This window comes from Sciurus vulgaris (assembly GCF_902686455.1).
Source record: "Sciurus vulgaris genome assembly, chromosome: 1".
Taxonomy (NCBI): Eukaryota; Metazoa; Chordata; class Mammalia; order Rodentia; family Sciuridae; genus Sciurus; species Sciurus vulgaris.
The window spans coordinates 77947511-77960122 of record NC_136461.1 but is presented as its reverse complement, the minus strand read 5'-3'; positions in this window follow the sequence as shown (position 1 = coordinate 77960122).

Below are 12612 nucleotides of genomic sequence, written 5' to 3'. Positions count from 1 at the left end.
AGCCTTCAGTTACTTGGAGTAACTTGATAATGCAGTACTTCTGAAGAAAGCTGTCCTTAGCCCGCTACTGGTTCCAGGGCTTGGAGCTGGCTCTGTGTGGAAAGGCTCTCACTGGGGGGCCTGCTCCGAGAAGCTGGCCCTGTGGGCGGAGCCCACCCCTGAAGTGCTCAGGGCTGCCCTGGGGGAGACTCTAGCTGCCCTGCCCTACTCTAATAAGCTGCCCGAATCCGGGCCTGCCACCCGGGCCGAGCTTCACCAGGTGGGGGAGACTCACCCCATGGTTCTAATTTAGTCCGAGTCTCTCAATGACTCCCCTTCTTGAATCCTGGGTTCTAGAGTGACTGGAGATGCAGTTACCCTCTAGTCTGCCATCTTGGGTCACCCCGTGGAAAAAGTCTGTGGCCAGAGGGGGGCAGGGCTGACTGGAGAGGTCTCTGGCTGCCCTGCCCTGGTCCCAGAGGCTGCTTGCGGGTCGGAGGTCTCCGCTGGCTTGGGGACTTGTGGCTGGCTCTGTGTAGAAAGGCTCTCACTGGGCAGTCTGCTCTGAGAAGCTAGCCTGGAAAGGCACTTCCTGCTGGAGGAAGCCAGGCTGCTTGGCAAAGTCCCTGGCTACCCTGTCCTGGTCTCTGAAGCAGCCATGGGCGGGCCGGAGCTCACCGCACGCTGGCTCAGGGACTTGGAGATCATTAATACATTTTAAAACAAATAAAAGAAAATAATAAAAGTTTGACTAATGAAAAAGAGACTATGAAAAATGATGAGGCAGGTAGATAAGAAAAAGAGACAAATAAAAAACTTTCATATACATTACCATTGTAACAAGTCCTATAGAGAAATGCATGGGAATAATTAATGTGGTCAATAGTGCTTTCATTAAATAATCATTTATTAAAGCTTAAATGAAAAGGCATATTAGATGTAGTTAAAGAAGAAATTAGCAAACTGGTGAATTGTGAACATCTAGTAATATCTATATGTTTTATATTATAATTTAATATTTTGTGTTTACATAATTTGCTTTCCACTTCAATTTACAAAACTCATTTACTATAAATTTACATTATCCAGACAATAATATCACAGTTTTTTTTTATGGTAAACATTAATTCCCCAAATAGTTTGTAGAGTCTTTGAAAGCAGGGACTGAAATGAATTTTGATCTTCCACAAATAGTTACATGTAATCAACAGGCATAAAATTGTTGAATAAATATAGTTAAATCCATTCAATGCTTCTCTAATTTATAATACATTTGAAAAAAATACCTAATTGCTTTAAAAACTTTTCTCCATCTTAAAAGTACTTCTCTTTCATAAGTAATTTTGAAATCCTAAAATTGAAGCTTCTAGAAAGGAAACAACATGCATAAAGACAATTCATTTGGGTGCCTGGACTCAGAACGGATCTGCCATAGTCACTTGCCTAGAAAAGAAAGATGTGCAGTTGAAATTGGTGAATATTCCTGGTCTCATACGTTGATTGGTAATTGTCTCACAACATCATTATCCTTTGAGAAAATGCCTGACGTGATCTCTTTTGTGTAAAATGATAAGTAAAGAACTACCACTTATTAGATGCTGTATTTTTTTGTTAGACACTGTACTATGTACTTCCCATGGTTTTTTCCCCTCAGATAGTTAACCAATTGTCCCAGCCATTTATGTGGCATATTCTCACAAAAATTTCTCCTGCAGGAGACAGCATACTGATGGAATTAACCACTCAAGACTGCTTTGTGTCGATGGCTTCTATAAAATTGGTGGTACAAAGAGGGGACATAAGGAAGGAAACATCTGACTGGCCTCCCCACAGCCTGCATTAGATGGGAATAGAGATGATGCAGCTTGCTGCTCCAAAAATAAAAATAGAGAGCATTAACTCGATGGGAGGTTCCCGGCAATCCTAGGAGAGAGGCAGGAACCACAAGCCAATGTCTAGTATTGTGAGAGCTTAGAATGGACTTGCAACCTTGCTCACCTCTGATTGGAGCCCTCTTGTGTAAATTACGTTCATGTAACGAGGCTCTGCCAAAGCCAGCTGAAATATCAAAATAAGTCACACATGAAATAAAATTGAATATAGATTGGAGTGGCCATGAGTAATTTAAAACCCATATCAGGATCATGGCAAGTCAGTCACACAAATGGCTTAACCTATTATGTATAAGGAAATGAACACAATGTCCAGGTGGATACAAACCATCCCTATGCAGAAATCCAGATAACATCTTTAAAAAGAGAACAGTTTTGTCCCCCCTTCTGTGGTGACTACTTTAACGATTCCCAGTGGATGCCTAAAACCACAGACAGTATTAAGCCCTATATATACTACTTTTTCCCTATTAAGTCAAGAACTTTCACCTTTTCATTTAAAGAAAGCACTACACAGCTTCTCTTTCATGTATCTGAATTTCCAGCATCAAACTCTGGAGCTTTGGAACCATTATTAAGTAGAATAAGATGTGCTTGAATACAAGCCCTGCAGTCCCTCCACAATAGAGCTGAAATCAACACAGTGAGAGTTTTATCATATTATATAGAATGGCATACAACTGCTGGGGAGATAGGTCAACTGGTAGAGTGCTTCGAGGCCCTGGGTTCAATCCCCAGCACCACCACCAAAAAAAAAAAAAAAAAAAAAAGAATGGCATGCAATTTAAAACCTAACAATACTATATTTCTGGAACTTTTCATTTAATGTTTTCATTTGATTATGGGGTAACTGAAAGCACAGAAAATAAACTGCATATCATAAAACTACAGATAGCAAAAGAGTGAAGGAAGGACAATGGTAGTAAGAGTAGCAAAGAAACACATGGTGCCTACTTCATGTCAGGCATGGTTCTAAGCCCTGCATGTGTATGATTTGTGTATATGTAATATAATTGGTGTATATAAAATATATAAGTATATTATACACATACAAATTCATTTAATCCTTTCAGCTGGGGAGTATTAGCTCATTTTTAGGTAAGGAAACATCTACTAAGGTCACAGGTACATTAGGGCAGAGCCAGGGTTCAGATGCAGGCAGTTTAACCCCAGAGTCCAAATTCTTCCCCATTATCCATTACCACCTCTTGCACCCTGATTAGACACTCTAATCTCAGGGATGTACAAAGGACTTTGATGACTAAGACATCACTTACGTGACACATGCACTCCACTTCAGAATGCAAGGGTGCTCATAGAAAGTGAGAATTCCTGGTAGACTTCAACCCACAAAACTCTTTTACCCAGGTGCACAACAAACTTGGAGAAGCACACCTCCAACCGGTCAGAGCTCAACAGTGTGTGCCAGATGCACCCTGCTCATCCATTTCAGAGCTTTTTGCAAAAAGTCAAGGCCAGTATGCAAACATGTCCCTGGCAATCACACCACAGACAGTACCTGTTGTTGCCTTCCTCTGAACCTGGGAGCCAGCAACCAAACCTGCTACCTGGCTTTTCTTTAACCTTTAGTTTCATGATAAGGAACTTTTCTGATTCTGCAGGAGTGCTGGAAGATAATCAACTTTGTGCCTTTAGAGTCTGTTGCTTTTTTCTGTAAAATCCTGTTCCTCTGCTTCCTTTGCCCTCTTGGTCCTATAAATCCAAGTATGGCATGCTCCTCTGTTATCGTCATCTTATGCCTATGGTTTTCAGCAAGGAGCAGCAGTAGAGCCCTAAACCTGTAACAAAGGTGCGGGCTCATATGCAGTGGCACAAGAGGAAGGGGCAACTTGGAATAATTGGCCAGTGAGTATGAGGAACTAAGTGCAAATAACTAACTAGCGATGTTAATTGGGGAAGAAAGAATGCACTATGTACATGGTGGGTAATAAAAGTAACTAAGGAAAGTGAAGTAGCTGAGTTCCAATATTACTGGAAAGAGAGTTCGGGTCCAGAAAGGGGCTTTGAGTCCCAGGAGCCTGACAACCTCCTCACTTTCCCACCTCTCCTTTCTCTGCCCCAATTCTTCTTCCATCCCATCCACTGCTAAAACTATTTCTGTGTTGGCAAACAGGGAGGATTTAGAACCTGACTTTCAGTACCAGCAGTAGACTCTTTTTAATGCTCAGAACCCCAATTGGACCAGGAAGTTTAAGTGTTAAAATATAGTTACTTTTTAGGCAGAATTCATTAAGCTTTCACTAAGTTGAAATTGGATATCAAGCCATTCTCTAATTCAAACCTGCACATGTAAATTACCAAGTACTTCATTTTCAATAAATTTCTGTTTGCAATCAGTGTAAAATTGGTCTTACCAAGCAAACCCTCCTGATGATGGAGTTGGAAGGCAATGATTGTCATGTCAAAGAAATTAAGTTTTGTCCCCACACGGACTTTCTGATTTCCCACAGGGAACAATGCTATGGATCCTCTGACATGCTTGACCTCTCCTGTCTGTGGTCATGATTGATTTCAAACAAAGTACTGATATCTGTTTCATTAACCTTGGCCTCAGAGTGCAGTTAAGTTTGTTTTCAGAGGAAACTTAAAGTATGTAACAAGCCTCAATAACAGAAGTGAATGTTGATAGCCAGAAAGAGAAGCAAGGTGGTTTACTATTGCATTGGCACCCTTCTTTACAGATTAGGGAAATATGGCAGGCGTGACTCCTATTACCATTATAACGTATTGCTTTCAGCTACAATGGAGTAGAACCAGGGACAGGTACCTTGAGGTAGCTTCACTTCATGCATTTGGCATTATTATTAGTTATTGCATCCAAGATACATTGTCTGTTTACTCCCCATGTTCCCTCACAGAGAAAATGTTAACCATGGAAAAAGAATGTTTGATGTTATGAATTATCTAGCTCACTAGCCTCATTTACCATTTAGTATGCAATTGTTTGTTTACCTTCCCTTAGCAAATGAAATTTCAAGGGCATTTCAAGGAATATAAATAATATAAAAAGGAAGAAGAGCCCAAAGAATTTTTCTTTCCTCCTCTTCCTTTAAAAAAATTTTTTGTATTCAGAAACAGTATTGAATCATGCATATGTATGAATCAACAAAATCAGGTTAGCTAAGAAATTGGAAATCACACTCCACTAGAACATTTGTCTTGCTCTAGAGATCTTTGTTACGGATTTGAAGGACTAATAAAAAATCACCAGCATGACTGGAACAGATGTTTTTTATGGACTTGGGTTGTTAATAGTCTTTTTAGCTTCTCCTAAGGACTTAAGCAGATTCCTCGCTTGTCCACAATACCTGAAATTATGTTAACATTGTCCAAAATGTACACTAACAAGCTACATTAAAAATGCTATAAATTGGAATGGGGATACTGGAGGTTTCAGCAAAGCAGAATAAATTCTAAATGTAGCAAAGACAGAGAGAGATGCTCAATAGATAAATAGATCAATGAGTAAATAGAAGATATGGAGAGATAAAGTTGAATTTTAGATAGATCAATAATAGCATGAAATAGCCATAACAAAAACAATTAGCTAATCATCCTTTTCTTCCTAAGCATGAGACAACCCCTATCCTTACCAAAAGTTGTTAGGACCACAAATAGCACACTACAGAAAATAAACTGGAAATACTGCTGCTATGTTTACCTTGATGATGTGCCTGGAAGTGCTTTCCCTGAAAATTCATATGCAATATTCTTTCTTCCTAAGCCTTTACAAGTCGTTCCCAGTGGAGGCCAAAATTGATCAATTTTGCAGAGACCAAAATAGGTAAGAAACAGCAGCTAACAAGCTTCCTGGTGTCACTGGGAAGGCTGTTTGTTGCCATCTTCTTAAACTGCATGAGTAGGTGCAAATGGGGCACCTGCCCCCAGCCTTGCCCTCTCTCTGCCCATCTCAGTTGGAACACACCCCTGCTGGGCATGCCCAGTCCCATTCAGCCTAAGGCCATCTTGCCATCTGCTTCCGCAATTCCTGGTGTTGCCCACAATTTATTTTGCTCTCATTAATGAATGATGATATACGACGAGAGGCATTATCAAGCCAGCAGTACAGGACAATGCTGTGCATTTTCTTCTTCCCCATTAATCACAAAAAGCGAGGCAGAGATGTGCTGGCTTCCATTTCGGCTCTCCATTTGTGAACTATGAAAACTTGAGTAAGTTCATTGAGCTCTGAGACTCAGTTTACTACTCTTTAAAATCAGCATACATATTATTTATTTCCGTTGTGAGCTAGGAATGAGTAATTCATGTTGGGGCACATGGTAAGCAGTCAACAAATGATCACTAACTACCACTTATTCATTAATTCCACAAACATATTTTTAACCTTTTCCATGTATACATTGCTATGAGAAGTTATGGGCATATAGAAAAATAAGATCCTTACTGGTCAGAAAGCACCTATTCTAGTTAAAGAAACAGGTATGTAAACAATAATTACTCTCTACAATAATATTTAAATGTGTCAGGAAAGGCAAACGTTTAATTAGAGTCTGAAAATAAGAAGAGAGAGAGGAGGCAAAAAAAACTATTTGAAAATTGTTGGCTAAATCTTTTGAAAATTTTATGAAAATAAAAACCTCACAAGTGTTAAGAATGACAAAAAACTTTGAGCAATACAAAGTAAGAATGCTTTCTGATTTGTGATAAAAATAATAATAATAACACAAGTCATGAGGGGTCCAGTGGTGCATGCCTATAATCCCAGTGACTGGGGAGGCTATGATAGGAGGATGGCAAGTTTGAGGACACCCTCAGCAACTTAGTGAGACCCTTATCAACCTAGTGATACCCTGTAAATAAAAAAATGCAGTAGCTCAGTGATAAGCACCCCTGGGTTCAATCCCTAATAACAAAAAAAGAGAAAAAGAGAGAATTCAGGCCAGAAGAAAATGTATAACATTGTCAAATTTCCGAGAAAAAAATTAAAACTTTCCACTTAGAATTTTATATTCTGAGGAATTATATATCAAAATTGAAGATGGAACAAAGATATTTTCAGATAAGCAAAAGTAGATAGAATTCATAGTTCACAGATCTGAAATACAAGAAATGTAAGATAAGATTCTTCAGACTAAAAATTTTATTATCAAATGGAAAAAAAAAACAGAAAAACATAGGAAATGGTTAAATTGTGGAAAAAATATAATAGATTATTTTCTTTAATTTCTTTAAAAGATAATATAATGAAAATATAATAATAAGGCATGGGGCTAATAGTATTAATTACATATATGTAATAATAGCATAAAAGAAGGGACAGGGTTCAATGGACATACACTGTTGTTAGTTTTATATATTAAACATGAAGTAGTATAATACTAATTTAAGATAGACCATAATAAATTAGGAACACATTGTAATGCCCAGAACAATTGCTAAAAAATTAAATAATTAATTAAACAAAACATATAGGTTAAAGTTAACAGAGTACACAAAGTGGAAAAATAAAAATACTTGATTAATCCAAGAGAAGGTAGAAAAGCAGTAACAAAGAACAGAGAGGACCAATGGAAAACAAGTAGCAAAATGGTAGCTTTAGACCTAGAAAAATGAATAACTGCATTAAACATAAATGGATACATACAACAATTGAAAGTCAGAGATAGTTAAATGGATAAAGAGAAAAAATGCAACGACAAGAGATACAGTAGAAATATAAAGACAAAGAACTTAGAAGGCAAAGAATGGAGGCAAACATCTCATGCAAATGTAGAGAGGCGTGGCCACGTTAATATCAGATGCAATGGAATTCAAAATGAGATGCTACTGGAAATAAAGGAAGACGTTTGATAGTGATAAGTGGGTGAATTCATTAAAAAGGTTTGAGAATATTTGGTGTGCATGTATCTGAGAATGTAGGTTCAAATGGAGTAAAACCTGACCGAACTAAAAGTAGATGAATACGCAATGATTTCAGCACTCCTCTCTGTCACTGATAAAACAGACAGAAAAACAGGAAATATGAAGAAAACTCAACCCTGTCAAACAACGTGCCCTACGTGACCTTTAATAGAAGGTATCACACAACCAGAGCAATGCACACACTTTTTTCAAGTATATATAGAACATTTGTCAAAAAGAACCATATTCTTAGTCATAAAATCAAGCCTCTTATAAGCTTCAAAGAAGCAAAATTATAAACAGCATACGCTTTGATTACAGTGAAATAGAAAGAAACAGCCCAGAAGTTTTTCTTTGAAAAGATTAATAAAAGTGTTGTCTCTAGCCTGTGTTGGTGGCAAATACCTATAATCTCAGCAAATGGGGAGGCTGAGGCAGGAGGATCACAAGTTCGAAGCCAGCTTCAGCAACTTAGCAAGAACCTAAGCAATTTAACAAGATCCTCTCTCAAAATTTAAAAAATAATAATAATAAAATAAAAAGGGCTGGGGATGTACTCAGGGGTTAAGTACCTCTGGTTTCAATCCCCAGTACCAAAATATAAATAGGACAGCGTTTTTTTTTTTTTTTTTTTTATTGTAAACAAATGGGATACATGTTGTTTCTCTGTTTGTACATGGAGTAAAGGTGTACCATTTGTGTAATCATAAATTTACATAGGGTAATGTTATTCTGTTATTCATTCTGTTATTTTTCCCCCTTCCCCCCACTCCTCCCACCCCTCTTTTCCCTCTATACAGTCCTTTCTTCCTCCATTCTTGCCCCCCTCCCTAACCCTAACTCTAGCCCTAACACTAACCCCTTCCACCCCCCATTATGTGTCATCATCCACTTATTAGCGAGATCATTCGTCCTTTGGTTTTTTGAGATTGACTTATCTCACTTAGCATGATATTCTCCAATTTCACCCATTTGCCTGCAAATGCCATAATTTTATCATTCTTTATGGCTGAGTAATATTCCATTGTATATATATACCACTGTTTCTTTATTCATTCATCAATTGAAGGGCATCTAGGTTGGTTCCACAATCTGGCTATTGTGCATTGAGCAGCTATGAACATTGTTGTGGCTGTATCTCTGTAGTATGCTGATTTTAAGTCCTTTGGGTATAGGCCAAGAAGTGGGATAGCTGGGTCAAATGGTGGTTCCATTCCAAGATTTCTAAGGAATCTCCACACTGCTTTCCAGAGTGGCTGCACTAATTTGCAGCCCCACCAGCAATGTGTGAGTGTACCTTTCTTCCCACATCCTCTCCAACACCTATTGTTGCTTGTATTCTTGATAACTGCCATTCTAATTGGGGTGAGATGGAATCTTAGGGTGGTTTTGATTTGCATTTCTCTTATTACTAGAGATGTTGAACAGTTTTTCATATGTTTGTTGATTGCTTGTAGATCTTCTTCTGTGAAGTTTCTGTTCATTTCCTTAGCCCATTTGTCAATTGGGTTATTTGAATTCTTGGTGTAGAGTTTTTTGAGTTCTTTATATATTCTGGAAATTAGTGCTCTATCTGAAGTATGAGTGGCAAAGATTTTCTCCCAGGACAGCGTTTTTAAAGAAAAGGAAAAAAAGAGCTATCAAGCTACTAAAAGACATAGAAAAATCTCAAATGCATATTACTAGGTAAAAGAAGTCAATCTGAAAAGGCTACCTACTGTATGATCCCAACCACATAACATTCTGGAAAAGACAAAACTAAGGAGAGAGTAGAAAGGTTGGCCGCTGCCAGGGGTTTTGAAGGAGAGAGAAACGAATAGGTGGAGAATAGAAGATTTTTAGGGCAGTGAAACTATTCTGTATGATGCTCTTGACAGGTATGTATCATTATACATTTGTCAAATCCCACAGAATATGTAATGCAGAAAGTGAACCTTCATGTAAACTATGGACTTCAGTCAATAAGAATATATTAACATTGACTTATCATTGTAACAAATGGATGATATTAACGCCAGCTGTTAATAATAAGGGAAACTTTGGAAGAGGAAGTACGGGTATATATGGGAACTCTGTTCTCTTCCCTCATTTTGTGTGTGTGTGTGTGTGTGTGTGTGTGTGTGTGTGTGTGTGTGAATGTTAAAGGAAAGAAGTCAGACACAGAGAGACATGTGGAAACTTAAAAACACTAAACACTAAACCAAAAATTCATTTAAGAAGAGAAAATATTTGCCAACCATTCATCTGCCAGAGGGTTAATATTCATATTATAAAAAGAACTCCAAAGCTGAACAATAAGAAAACAATCCAATTTTTTAATGGGCAACTGATCTGAATAGACACTTCTAAAAAGAAGAAATGCAAGTGGCCAATAAATAAATGTATATATATGAAAAATGTTCATTATCATCAGCCATCAGGAAAATATGAATCAAAACTACAGTGAAATAACATCTCACCCCAGTTAGAATGGCTATTACAAAAAAAAAAGGATAATAAATACTAGCAAGGATGTGAAGAAAAAGGAACAATTATATATGGTTTGTGGGAATATAAATATCTATAGCCTCTATGGAAAACCATATGAAGGTTCCTCAAAAAACTAAAAATAAGGGACCAGACATGGTGACATATATCTGCAATCCTAGTGGCTCAGCAGGTTGAGGTAGGAGATCATGAGTTCAAAACCATCTTCAGCAACAGCAAGTCCCTAAGCAACTCAGTGAGACCATATCTCTAAATAAAATACAAAAAAGAACTGGGAATGTTGCTCAGTAGGGTTAAATACTCCTGGGTTCCATACCCCATACCAAAAAAACCTTAAAATTAGAACTGTCCCACATACACTGGCTGTATATATTCCAAGGAAATGAAATCAGCTACCATAGGCATACCTGCACACTCATGTTTACTGAAGAACTCTTCAACATAGCTAAGAAATGGAATCAGCCTAGGTGCCCAACAACATATGAATGGAAATAGAAAAATATGCCATATATACACAGTGGAGTATTATTCAGTCACAAAGACCAAAACCCTGCAGCAAAATGGATGGAACTGAAGAACATTATGTTCAGTAAAATAATCCAGACACAGAAAGACATAGGTGGAAACTAAAGAAGTTAAACTAAAAAAAGAGAAGTGACCTCAAAGAATAGTGATTACTAGGTACTGGGAAGTGTAATGATGGCTGAGGGGCAGGGTGATAGAGGAAGCATGGATGAATATGATCAATATGTATTGTATGCATTGATGAAAATACCACAATGAATCCCATTAATATGTTCAATTAACATGTTAATAAAATCATTATTTTAAAAAGGAAAGATAAAACACAATATTAGAAATAAAAGAGACATCATTATAGGTCTTAAAATACTTAAAATGTAAAAAAAGAAAATTATAAAAATTTTACATCATGAAACTTGATGGCATACATAAAACCAGCACATTGTGCAAAACATACATATTGAAAACAAAACAAGAAAAAATAGAAAATAGAAATACCCCTGTATCTGTTAAATAACTTAGAACTATAATTCAAAACATTTCTAGATAGCACTATTTTTGTTCTATCAAATATCTTTAAAATAAAGACTACCAACCCTACACAAAATATTTCAGAAAGTAGAGAATGATTGAACATTTTTTAGCTCACCTTATAAGGTCATTATAATCCTGATCTTACAAGCTAATGAGGACATTACCAGAAAAGAAAATTATAGATCATAATTCTAGCGAAAGATTAGTAAATGGAATCCAGCAATATTTGAAAAGATTAATACACATGATCAAGTGGTTTAACATGAGAGTTGGTTTAACATTCAAAAATGAATCAATTAAATTCATTGCATTAAAAGAATACAGACGCAAACCCAAATGATCATCTTGATAAACACAGAAAAATAATTTGACATAATTCAACATCATTCATAATCAAAAGTAATAATAAAAAGGCACTTCATCAATCTAATAGAGGGCATCAATTAAAAACATGAAGATGCTTAGTGGTGAAAAACTGAATACTTTCCCCCTAAGATCAACCACAAGACAAGAATGTCTGTTCTGACCAAAACTATTCCACCTTGCACAGGAGGCCTAGCAAGCACAGAAAGGCAAGAAAAAATAAAATAAAAGCAGAAGAACAGATTGTAAACAAAGATATAAAACGATATTTATTCAAAGACAATAATAGCATGTATGTAGAAAATCATTAAAGAAGCCACATACCAAAGAAAGAGCTACAAGAATGAGTTTAGGTGTTGTCATTTTACAAGGACAGCATTCAAAAATGAATTGAATTTCTATACAGGAGCTAAGAATTGAATCAAAATGCATTCTGAGGTCGTGTATAACTAATCAGAACAAATTTTTAAAAAGATTAACATTATCAAAATGCTACCCAAAATATCAAATACAAAGATATACATCTAAATTATACTGAGAAACTACAAAATAGTGAGAGAAATAAAAGGTAAGGTAAGCACATAAAAAGATAGCAGCATGTTCAAAGATTAAACTTTTTTCTGGTTTTCTTTTGTTTGAGGTGCTGAAAATTGAACCCAGGACTTAATGCACATTAGGCAAGCACTCTACCAAAAGACTGAAAGTTTTAATATTGTTAACAGGTCAACATTGTGAATTGTGCCTCTGAAATTTATATTTTGAAGTATTTTTTTTTTTAATTTGTTTATTTGTTTCGGTACTGGGGATTGAATTCAGGGACTTGTGTTTGCAAGGCAAGCACTCTACCAACTGAGCTATATCCCCAGCCCTACATGTTGAATTTTTAATCCCCAGAACTTCATAATGGGACTATATTTGGAAATAGGGCCATTAGAGGTAAATAAGGTAATCA